Genomic DNA, 11042 nt, shown 5'->3' on the forward strand with positions numbered 1-11042 from the left:
GACAGAGATAAAGTGGGAAAGACACATCTCTGTTTCCTCACCACCGAGACGTGTTGTCTTTTAAGCAAATGCCTGTTTTACTCAGCTGCATGCATTGGAATTCCTTACTAAACAGTATGAGAGAAATGGATTGCTGCTTTTTTTTGTCAATGATTATTTACTGTATTCAAAAGAGTGTTTATTATTCGGCCATTGTTGCATTTATGTCATAAACTGTTTTAGAATCAGATATGAAAGTGCTGCTTTATTTTTGCTGTATCAATCATAACATTGACAAGCTGGTCAGAGCTGTTTGATTGGTTTGACTTTTGACGCTCCAGTGTTGGAGATGCAGGTTGAGTCTGTCTTTTTTACTGTATCTTCCAAAAACAAGGCCAAATGCATACGAACAAATCTTTTAAAAAGACAAGACTGTACAAACCAATGGTGGGTGATTTAAAATTCTGTTGAATGGCTTACTTGAAAATGATGCAGTGGGCGTTAACATAAAACAGATTGGTCCTGGGGAGTGCTAGTGGTCTTTGACTGAATCTTTTTTCTCATGTAAAGCTGGTTTTATACATAATTTAATCCGACATTGGCTCGGATTTTTTTTTGCTCTTCTTGTCAAACAAGTTGTCATAAATATTTTATACTGGTCTGTTCTCTAGCCAAAACTATGAGGCTATATGTTTTGAGGACTTCTGAGATATATCAGTAGTGATGTTACTTTTGAAAGAGTGACAGTAATTGCCTGGCACAATCTCCATTGGTTTTAATGCTAATTATTTCAGTTTGAAGAATGAAGCTCCAGAGGACAAGCACAAGCATAATGAGAAAATGCTGGTGAAAAACGCAAAATGTCTGCATTTATAATACTGTGAGCAGGGCTGCAATCGCTCAGCTAAACCCATTTGTGCTTTATACACAGGGCTGGTAATGGGAAATGAGCTGAGATTGAGTGCAAACATATTGCATAAATCTTATGAACCAGACATTTTGTGCAACATATTGTCTCCGTAGTGATTTCCCTCTAATGTTTGATTTCCCTTAAAGTGCAGTTTTGTCCAAATGAAAATCCAATTGCTTAAATATAACAGGTTCCTAAGTGCCATTTGGGGCTAAATGTAATCTAGGGTGTAAAGATGCATTGTGTGTCGACATGTCTCTCAGTAAGCCCTCTGACATGCTGTCGATTGCATGCTGTCAAAAGATTATCTATCCGTCAAGGTGGAGCCAAGGTCAAGACAGCACACATGTTCACAGGAGGTTGAACAAACAAGACAGGACCAAGGGGACTATCCATGATTGCTTTGCATGTGAAGAAGCAGAGCGTCGTGCCCTGAGAGCCATCATGTCCATCTGTGACACACAGACCTCCGTTTGGCAACTTCCTTTCACACTCTTGTGTCTTTGAACAGCAGCCAAAGGAGTTGGATGGGTTAGCTGTGAATAGGATACTTAGAAAATTCAGCTTGACCTTCTGCTTAAGTAAATTGTGTTACATTTTCATAGGTCATGCTGATCTGTCTACAAAAGATATAGCAATAGCATTGTTATAATAAGTGAATTTATTAGATAGCCCTCTACTTAATTCCGATTGGTTAATTGCAGCATTTGATGGTTAGATATTTTTTTATATTCTTGATAGCAACGTTGTATATCAGTCCACTCATCCAGATAACTGAAATCAATGCTACTTTCATGTCTCACGTATCACGCATTTCATACAAAATAAGACAAATTAGCAATTGTAGTGAAAATGACCTTAGGACTATTGTAATCAAGGACATAGGTTTGATTTTGACATTGGTGGGGGCATAAAAGTACCCAATTATAGACTTTTTTCTTAATGATGTTGTGCATCACTTTATTTTACTTGTTTACTTGTGTTGTTAAACATTACTTGTTTAACAACAAGTTAAAGATGGTAAACTTTATCATTCAGCTGAACTGTGCACTGTAAAAAAAAATCTGTGACATTTACGGTAAAATACCAGCAGCTGTGGTTGTCAGAACTTCACCGTAAAAAATATGGTAGCAACATTTTAGGTTTTACAGACTTAACTTAAATTCACAATAAAATACCGTATTTCATTAAATGATGTAATGTTAATAAACTAACATATTGAAGTACTAATATCTGTTTTAAACCATTGTAATCAGGGATTGAAATTAACTTTTTCACTCACCAACCAGTTTGGCTACTAAATTTTTAAGTTACCGGACATTCATAAATTCTACTTGCCAAAAAAATGAATTAACTAAAAAAAAAACAGAAATAAACCAACAGCTTGAGGCTGTCTACACTGAACGTTGCAAATCATTTTGTGTCAGAACTAGGGGTGTGCGATATTGACAAAAAATAACATCTTAATATTTTCTGGAATTTTATCGATAAAGATAATTAGACAATATTTTGCTGAGGGTGTTATTGTGCTGAAATCTTAAGGACTACCGTGGACAGCTGACTCCTAAAGTTTTTGATATATTTCATATTCTGTGTAGTCAGTTCACAGCAGTGATAGATTGATTTTTACATTTTATGTGCATTTTTACCTTTTACCTTTATAAAGCCATTTTTTCTAAAAGTGTGCATCATCTTTTGAGTCAAATTCTTACATTTAATCAGTCAATTATAATAATAATACATTTAGGCTGTTACTAAACAATGAAATCAGTATCAACAAAATTTATCTTTGCAGAAGTTGCATATGAAGTGGCATTTAGATGAATTTACATGTGTTAAGGCAGCTTAGAGGGACATGGAATGCTTTAACCTGCAGTTACAAATGCATAAATAATGTTTTGATATTTTAAACATGAAATGTTGAATACTGATATTTGAAATTATTAAAAAAATGAAAAGATACATTAAATGTAAAATTAAAACAATTAAAACCGCCAATAGGTGGCAGCAACTCACTTTTAAGTGAGTCATTGCGATTGAACCGAATCATTTAAACGGTTGATTCATTAAGGAACAAAACACCGCCATGTTGCTCAGAGACGCAAAACAGTACTGTGGCTGTGTTTGGAATGATTTTTGTTGGCGAAATAGAGCAAAAGCAGGCATGGTGTCTAAAACATAAGTCTCTTGATATTAACTTATTGATTATTGAACTGCTGTATAAAATCAATATCACATTTGTTACCATGCTGATTTTTTTTAAACGGCACTCTTTGTGTGATATTGATTAACTATATGAAATTATATAAATATATACATTTTCTGCCCCCTTATCTTGAATTATGTGATCATAGACTGAATCATGCAGTGAAAGAACGCACTCTAAATGCATACGCATAAGTTAGTGTAGTCGCTTATGCGTGCACTCTGTAGGTGTGTTTTGTTTGGTGTTTGCAATATACTCGATAATGTGATGTCTCACGAGTTCAGTATTTGCGCTAAACCTGCGCAGATTTGTCTGTTTTGAACCATTGTAATGCACTGATAACCACCAAAAACTGGTGGTGATGAGAAAGTCACATGATGAACCTAAGCTCATCACAAACAGCTTTTCTATGAGCTGAGGGGGTCAATAATTATATATAGAAGGTGCACAGTGTCATTCACACAAACACTAAACCCCATCATGGTGACACACATGATACAGAAATAATGCAATAAACATTAATTTAACAACATTAGTTGTAAGATTAAACCCTAGTGTACACAACTGATAAGAAAAAACTAAGAAGAAACATGTTATTTCAACAACAACAACAAAAAAATATATTGATAAAAATCAAATATGAAGTGTCATGCAGGGAATTCTGGGAGTGTCAATTTACGATTTTTCACTGTAAATTATACAATGACTTTTTCTTTTTCACTTCCAAAAACCGTATTTTTAACAGTATTTTACTGTAAAATCACATTAAATGTAATTACATTTATTCACCGAATATAGTATGGAAACTTACTGTTAACCAGTTAACAGGTTTTTACTGTAGCATTTTTACTGTCTTTTACTGTTAAAATCACAATCTTTCAAAAAAAATTTGCATGTTTTAAACATTTACAATCCATGCACGTCCTTAAAAGAGTGCATTTTTCTGGCATGTTCCCTAGTAAAAATGTAATATATTTAAAATATATATATTTTCATACTAAGTATAGTTCAAATCTCTTGACATATTTACTGACATATCGCTTGAGACTTATACAAAAATTATGATTAAACTTTATTTGGAGTATCACTTCTGCACAATGCACATTTCTTAATATTAAGCCTGAAATGTGTTTTAAGGTCACTGTTGATGAGGATTGTATAAACTATGAATAATATCGGTCTTTAAACGAAAGATATTTAAAGTGTACCTGAAGTATACTTGCAATAGGTCCACTTTAGCCCACTCAGATATCTTTAGTTGGACTGCAGCACTACTTCTGCACAATTAAAGTGCATTTCGTGCAAAATGAGTTGTTCCAGTTCAGCAGACTTTAAGTATACCAGTTTAGAATACTCAAATTGCAGGATATTTTATTAAGCACATGAATATGTAATTGTATTTCTGGTATACTTAGCATGAAATAAATCTATTTCAAATACATTTTAGTACATTTATTTTTCACTTGGGTTTACTTTAACTTTTTACAGGTAATGTAAATGGTATGATTCATTTCAGTGGTTGCATATAAATATATTTTATTTCTTTGATCAAAATTATTTATATTGGTAGGGACATGTTGTCCCTACTAAATTCTATGCCCTTGACTGTAATATTGTTGCAGTTTTTGTCTGTTTGCTCAGTGTTTTCTATGTTTGTAGCGGACTATTTCATGTTCTCAATCGAAACATTAATGTAATAAATATTTATTTGCTTGTTTTTTTGTTGGGATTTTGCATTGTTGTTCTGAGCACCCTTTGGGGTTTATTTTGTGATAATGATAGGCTGACTGTACATTATCCATATGTACTAGTGGGTATCAGTTTTCAACAGTTTACAGTAAAGCAAAGAAATATGCTCTCCATGTTGTTGTGCTGGAAAAAGGCATGACGCTTCCCATTTTGATACATTACAGCTCCCTCTGTGCTCCCCACAACCCTATACTGTACATCAGTTCCTGTTCCAAACCATCTGTTTCTGCAAAATTATCACTAATCTACAAAACTTCTGAATGTAATACCTCATTCAACTACTCAGTCATTCTAGGCTGTCTGGTTCAATATATAGTGTATTCCCTCAGCTATAAGGAAAGGAGGGTCCCAGAACATGAATTTGTTGTTAATAATAAATCTTGTCACTCACTGTGTCATGCATAGCCTCATGGGTCTGTATGTCACTGATGAGTGACACAGGGAATCACACTATTGAATTTCTTGCTTGCAACAAACTACTTCTACTATGTTTTTATTATTTGTGCTCAGCATACTCAGCATGGGGGAAGACAAATATTTTAAAGGCTTGAAGTGAATGTTTGAACCTGCTTTATATTAAGTGTGTTTAACTAATCTATATGTAATACAATACTTACTATGTACATATTATGTTATATTTAAAAATACCTGCATATTATTACATCTGTAAATAATTTCTGTAATTACATCTATAATTACACTGCTCCTACCCCTTAACCCAATTTTAAACATAATCATACCACAAAACCTGTCCGTAACCTTACCGTTACCTTACCTCACTATTTATTTATTTATTTATTTATTTATTTATTTATTTATTTACAGTGCATAATAGTTAAAGACGCCTATGGTGAACATTCAGAAAATATTTAAGAGATTAAATTCATTCTAAACATGAAATTTAATTTTCACCTTGTATTTTTATCACCCACATTTACACAGACTTATTTGTATGCCTAGGATGGTTCCTAATCGCAAGACATATATTTATTAGCAGCATTTCAAATTTAAAAGAGAAGTATGGCAAAACACAGGTAAAAGCCTTCTTGAAAATGTTCCAGTTTTGCTCTCCATAATGAGAACGCTGAAAAAATAGAGCCTCTACAGAGTTCATTTAGTTTGCCTCATAACAATAACTTCCTATCAGGCTTTACTACAAAACACAAATCAGATTTTCCACATTTCTATGGGGTTTGAGAGCAGTTATATGAATAGGGGTGACTGCTGAGCAATGGGTCTGTGATTTGACCTGTTTACTTGTGTTCAGGCTAAATAGTGCAGTTATCTTTTGCCTGGACCATATGATGGCCATATGCTTTTCAATGAGAAGCCATGCCAAGAACCCTACAGTTTCGCCCTAGAGGCTGTGCTTTTTGATGGCCTACTTCACACATTAAATGCTTAAATCATATATTTAAATGAGTATATTCTGACTGGACATAAGGAATATTATGGTTCATATCTAAGTTACTGCATTATAGTACTGTAGATATGTTGTAGAAGTGCAAAGATGAATGGATTATTTCATTATACTATATCACAATATATATATATATAAATAAATAAATAAATATATATATATATATATATATATATGTATATATACTGCTCAAATAACTTCCTACATTTCACAAAAATCTCACAATGAAAGGATTATTATTAAGGTTGTGAATGTAAATGACTGAACAGCAGAAAATGAAAATGAGGCAGAGTGAAGCAAAGCAATGCCAAGGTCATGGGTTCAATTCCCAGGGAATGTATAAACTAATAACATGTAGCGCTTGATTGCAATGTCAGCCACTTTGAATAAATGTTTCTGCCAAATGCATAAATGTAAATATACATATTTAGATATCCTAATAGGCTCTGTTTGTTCAATTACAAGGAAGTGGAAGCTACATTAAACCGCCTGCCCACTGTCTGGATGATGTTGTTAGTTGTCACTCACTATTTTGGGAATTTAAAATCATTGTTTTCTATGTTAATACATTTTAAAATGTAATTAATTCCTGTGATAGCAACGCTGGATGCTTCAACTGTTTTCAGCATTCATAATGTTATGAAATGTTTATTGAGAGCAAATCAGCATATTGGAATGATTTCTGAAGGGTCATGTGACACTGAAGACTGGAGAAGTGATGCTGAAAATTCAGCTTTGTCATCAAGAATAACTTACCTTTTTAAAAATATTGAAATGGAACAAGTTTTTTGTCTCTGTGTATTTGTTTATTGTGAACTATCCCTTTATTGTTTTTTATTGACTTTTTTAAATAAAGGAAATTATACTCTAAAAAGAAACCAAAACTACCAGCAGATGGCGGTAAATGTCTTTATTAGTCGGTTCTTCAAACTTCTGATTCATTCAGGAATTCAGTAAACGGCTCTTTATGAATGGACCTTTGAATCATTGGTTCACACGATTTGTTCAAAACGCCGATTCATTCAGAAACACTGCTGTGTTGCTTGGAGACGCACAACAGTTCTACTATAGGTAATATTTTCATTGGCAAAACTGAACAAAACACACAATATTGTGTTTTAAATATAATATAATATCTTAAAATTTAGGGTATAACTGCACTTATGGAGTTATTATCCTGCATCATATTTGTCAACAGTAAACTGTATGAAATGTAAGATGATGTACAGGTCTGGGGGCGGGGCCAGTACGTTAACTGTGTTAAATGGCGTTATTTTTTCATAACTAATTAATTAAGTTAACGCCTTAAACTGACAGCCCTAACATAAATCTGGAATGCTTCAGAATGCACTATATTATTAGATACATTAGTTCAACATTATGATGATCATATAGTAGGCCAATTAGCCAAATAAGTGGGATTTGTTTTTGTTTTTTTAAGTGGAAACATTTTCTAGCATTTTAAGAAATTTTACAATTTGTAACTACATTTAATTAATAGTTTCTGTACTTCGCAATAAATTTTAAACATCTTGGACGAAATTTCACCATACTTTGCCTAATAAATCATTTAAAAAAATAAACAAATAATGGTGGATGGTATGTATATACTGGAATCACAATGTTGCACACATATTGATGTGATGATGACACGTTTGCTTCTCAGCATTGACCAATCACTATCATGGCTGCCGTTTCTCACAGCCTGTTATAAACATATTTATCAGGAAAGTGAAAGGAAATGATAAATATTTGAATTGGTTTGCCTCTTGCTGTGGCCTCATTCAGCATGTAAACCAACGGACCGCAGCTTCACCCATAACAGGGAGATCTGTCTGGTGAGTTCACGTTCTGCCCATCTATGCCTGCACTGTGTTGAATGTGCATTTTTGTGAGATTTATGTCAGTCTCTCTGTGAATCTCTGAAGTGGAAAAAAAAAGAGTAAAGGTGCCTTTCATTCCCCAGCCAAATGGTAGGAGGGAGATTCAATGACAGATAGATATGGTTCATAGCAGACAAGACACTAAATAGATTTATAGAAGTCTACAGATGTCAGGTTGAGCCAGACTCCTGAACATTATGATTGTGGCAATTTTGTGATGATATAGTAGATGACACCCTGATTTAATGAGTCAGATCTTATCACTGATATCTTCATGCTTTTGTTTCAAAAGCAGACAAGACCTGAATCTAATTTCACCCATTTCACGCTCAGACTTGTATCATAAAGGCTGCTTTGACAGTTTGTGTGTCTGTTTGTGTGTGCACAGATAACACTGTGTTCACCAAACAGGAATAAACCAAATGTATGCGACATGTTATGAATCCACACAAATCTCTTGTAAAGTTCTGGTCAAGTTAGCATTATGCAATTTCATTCATCACAGTAAGCAATTTTGCATTTCCTCTTTCTTCCCGACTGCACAAATGACACCCAAAACATAAAATTTGATCTCAGAGACACTGCAAACATCCAAACAGCATCTTGAGAAAAGACAGTGATATCTATTCAGAGGCGCCTATTGCGAGCGATGCACTGGAGAGCTTGATGTGTAACAATCATTTCCATCCTGTCCTCAGTCAGCCTGAGGTCTGTTCTCTCCAGCTGAGAACAATGAGTTTGTCAATTAGCTTAGGAAGGTGTTTTTGCTCTGTGGGGACAATTTCTGTCTCCGGGCAGCAGACACCTTCCAGAGTCCACCATAATAAGGCTGAGATAACGCAAATGAGATCACACTGCATATGATTGTACTGATGAGTGACTGAAAGTCCCCAGGGTGTGGAAAGCCTCTGAGAATATTATTCCCCTGTCTCACTTCTAAAACAAATGCTCTGTTCAGCGAGACCTTATAGAGATGTCCACACACCAAGATAACACTGCATGGGTAATTTCACTTGTGCACAACAGATAATGAATAACGTCTGTGTTTCTTGGCTTGATAGGATGTTACAGAACAGGTTAGCACCTATGAATCAGATTAGGATCATTTGTAATCCTAAACTCCCTCAGCTGACCCAAACCCAAAGCAGAAATTATGGTATATTGCTTTGAGGACTGAATGAATTATGGCATTTGTGCATTACTAAGGAGCCCGCAAAGAGACATTTGCAGGATGAAAAAAAAAAAAAAAAACCTGAGGCTGAATAGACTTTAGTCAGGGTAGATGCCATATCGAATTTTATGCGGATGAAAACAAGACTTTGAGGTATTCTTCACAGATTGGAGTCTTTACAATGGCATCTCATGTAATTTTTACAACTCACAACTTTCAAAATTGTTTTGTGGAGTTTTTGTCTATTGAAAGTTTTTTTTTTTTTGAATGATTTTTCCTCAGCTGAACAATTTATGTTAAACAACAGTACAATCCAGTAAACACACTGTACTTCCATCCCTCACAGACTTATTTTTATTTCTATAAAAAATTGTATTTTAATTATATATGGCAACACCCTCACTAAAAGGCTATTCAGAATTACATACAAATATACGAAGAGTTCAGATGCAAAAGCCTCTAAGTGCGTCTGATGATTTTCTTTAAAATTAGCATTTCTTTCTGGCTACTATGTATAGGTTTCTATGTAAGTACTGGTATTTCTGAATGGGTTGAGGCTGGGATTTAGCGCATTTGAAGTGAAAGTACTTGATGAACATATATGTGTGGAGAGCATTCACTCAGTATCGATATCTCATTTTTGACCAAGATGGCTTTTAGTGGCTTTTGCATTGGAACTTTTAATATGTTAACGAGAACTTTCATGTACACACGGAAAAATTTACATAAACCAGAAACAATAAAGTGTGAGTATGCAGGTTTCTTGTGTGTGGGAAATTCTAGTGGTTTAGGATCCATGCATTTCTTATTTTTAAATGAAAACAACATGCAGAGCCATCTGAAAGTTAATAAAAGTCAAACGAAAGCCCTTATTGAGCACCGTGCTGTGATTCTATAAAACACTAAAAGATCCTCAAACAGGCCAGCCGTTTATGTTTTATGCTGAATGATAAGACAGGGATTGCTTGGCTAAATGAGTCTATGAATTTCTCATAACTTTGGGACATTATTCTGTAGACGGTTTTCTTCAATATGTGGCTTTGTGCTGCCTGTTTAACAACTGCAATAAAATGGTGCATTTCCATGCATTTATACTGAATTACTTCTGCATTTGCAGTTACGTGTTCCAATATAGGCCACAGTAAATCATTTTGCACTGTATGCCTAATGCTTTCCTGTCAGCTCTCTACTGTCCCATCACAATTAAAAAGGCATAAAACAAAAGGTAATTTCAACTTTATCTCACAATTTAGACTGTCCAGGTTTAGAGTTTTGAGTTTACATACCACAATTGTGAGTTAAAGGGATACTCCACCCCAAAATGAAAATTTTGTCATTAATCACTTACCCCCATGTCGTTCCAAATCCGTAAAAGCTTCGTTTTTCGTCGGAACACAATTTAAGATATTTTGGATGAAAACCAGGAGGCTTGTGACTGTCCGATTGACTGCCAAGTAAATTACACAGTCAAGGTCCAGAAAAGTATGAAAGACGTCGTCAGAATAGTCCATATGCCATCAGTGGTTCAACCTTAACTTTATGAAACGACGAGAATACTTTTTGTACGCGAAGAAACCAAAAATAACGACTTTATTCAACAATTCGTCTCCTCTGTGTCTCTCCGCATCACCGTAGCGCCATTTTGGAGAATATGCGCCGAATGCAAGCAGCGTACGCTCTTCTGTGTCAGCCGCGACACAAGGATACGTTTTCTATGTGTATTT

Source organism: Sinocyclocheilus anshuiensis, unplaced genomic scaffold, assembly GCF_001515605.1.
Source record: "Sinocyclocheilus anshuiensis isolate Anshui unplaced genomic scaffold, SAMN03320099.WGS_v1.1 scaffold1946, whole genome shotgun sequence".
NCBI classification, from domain to species: Eukaryota; Metazoa; Chordata; class Actinopteri; order Cypriniformes; family Cyprinidae; genus Sinocyclocheilus; species Sinocyclocheilus anshuiensis.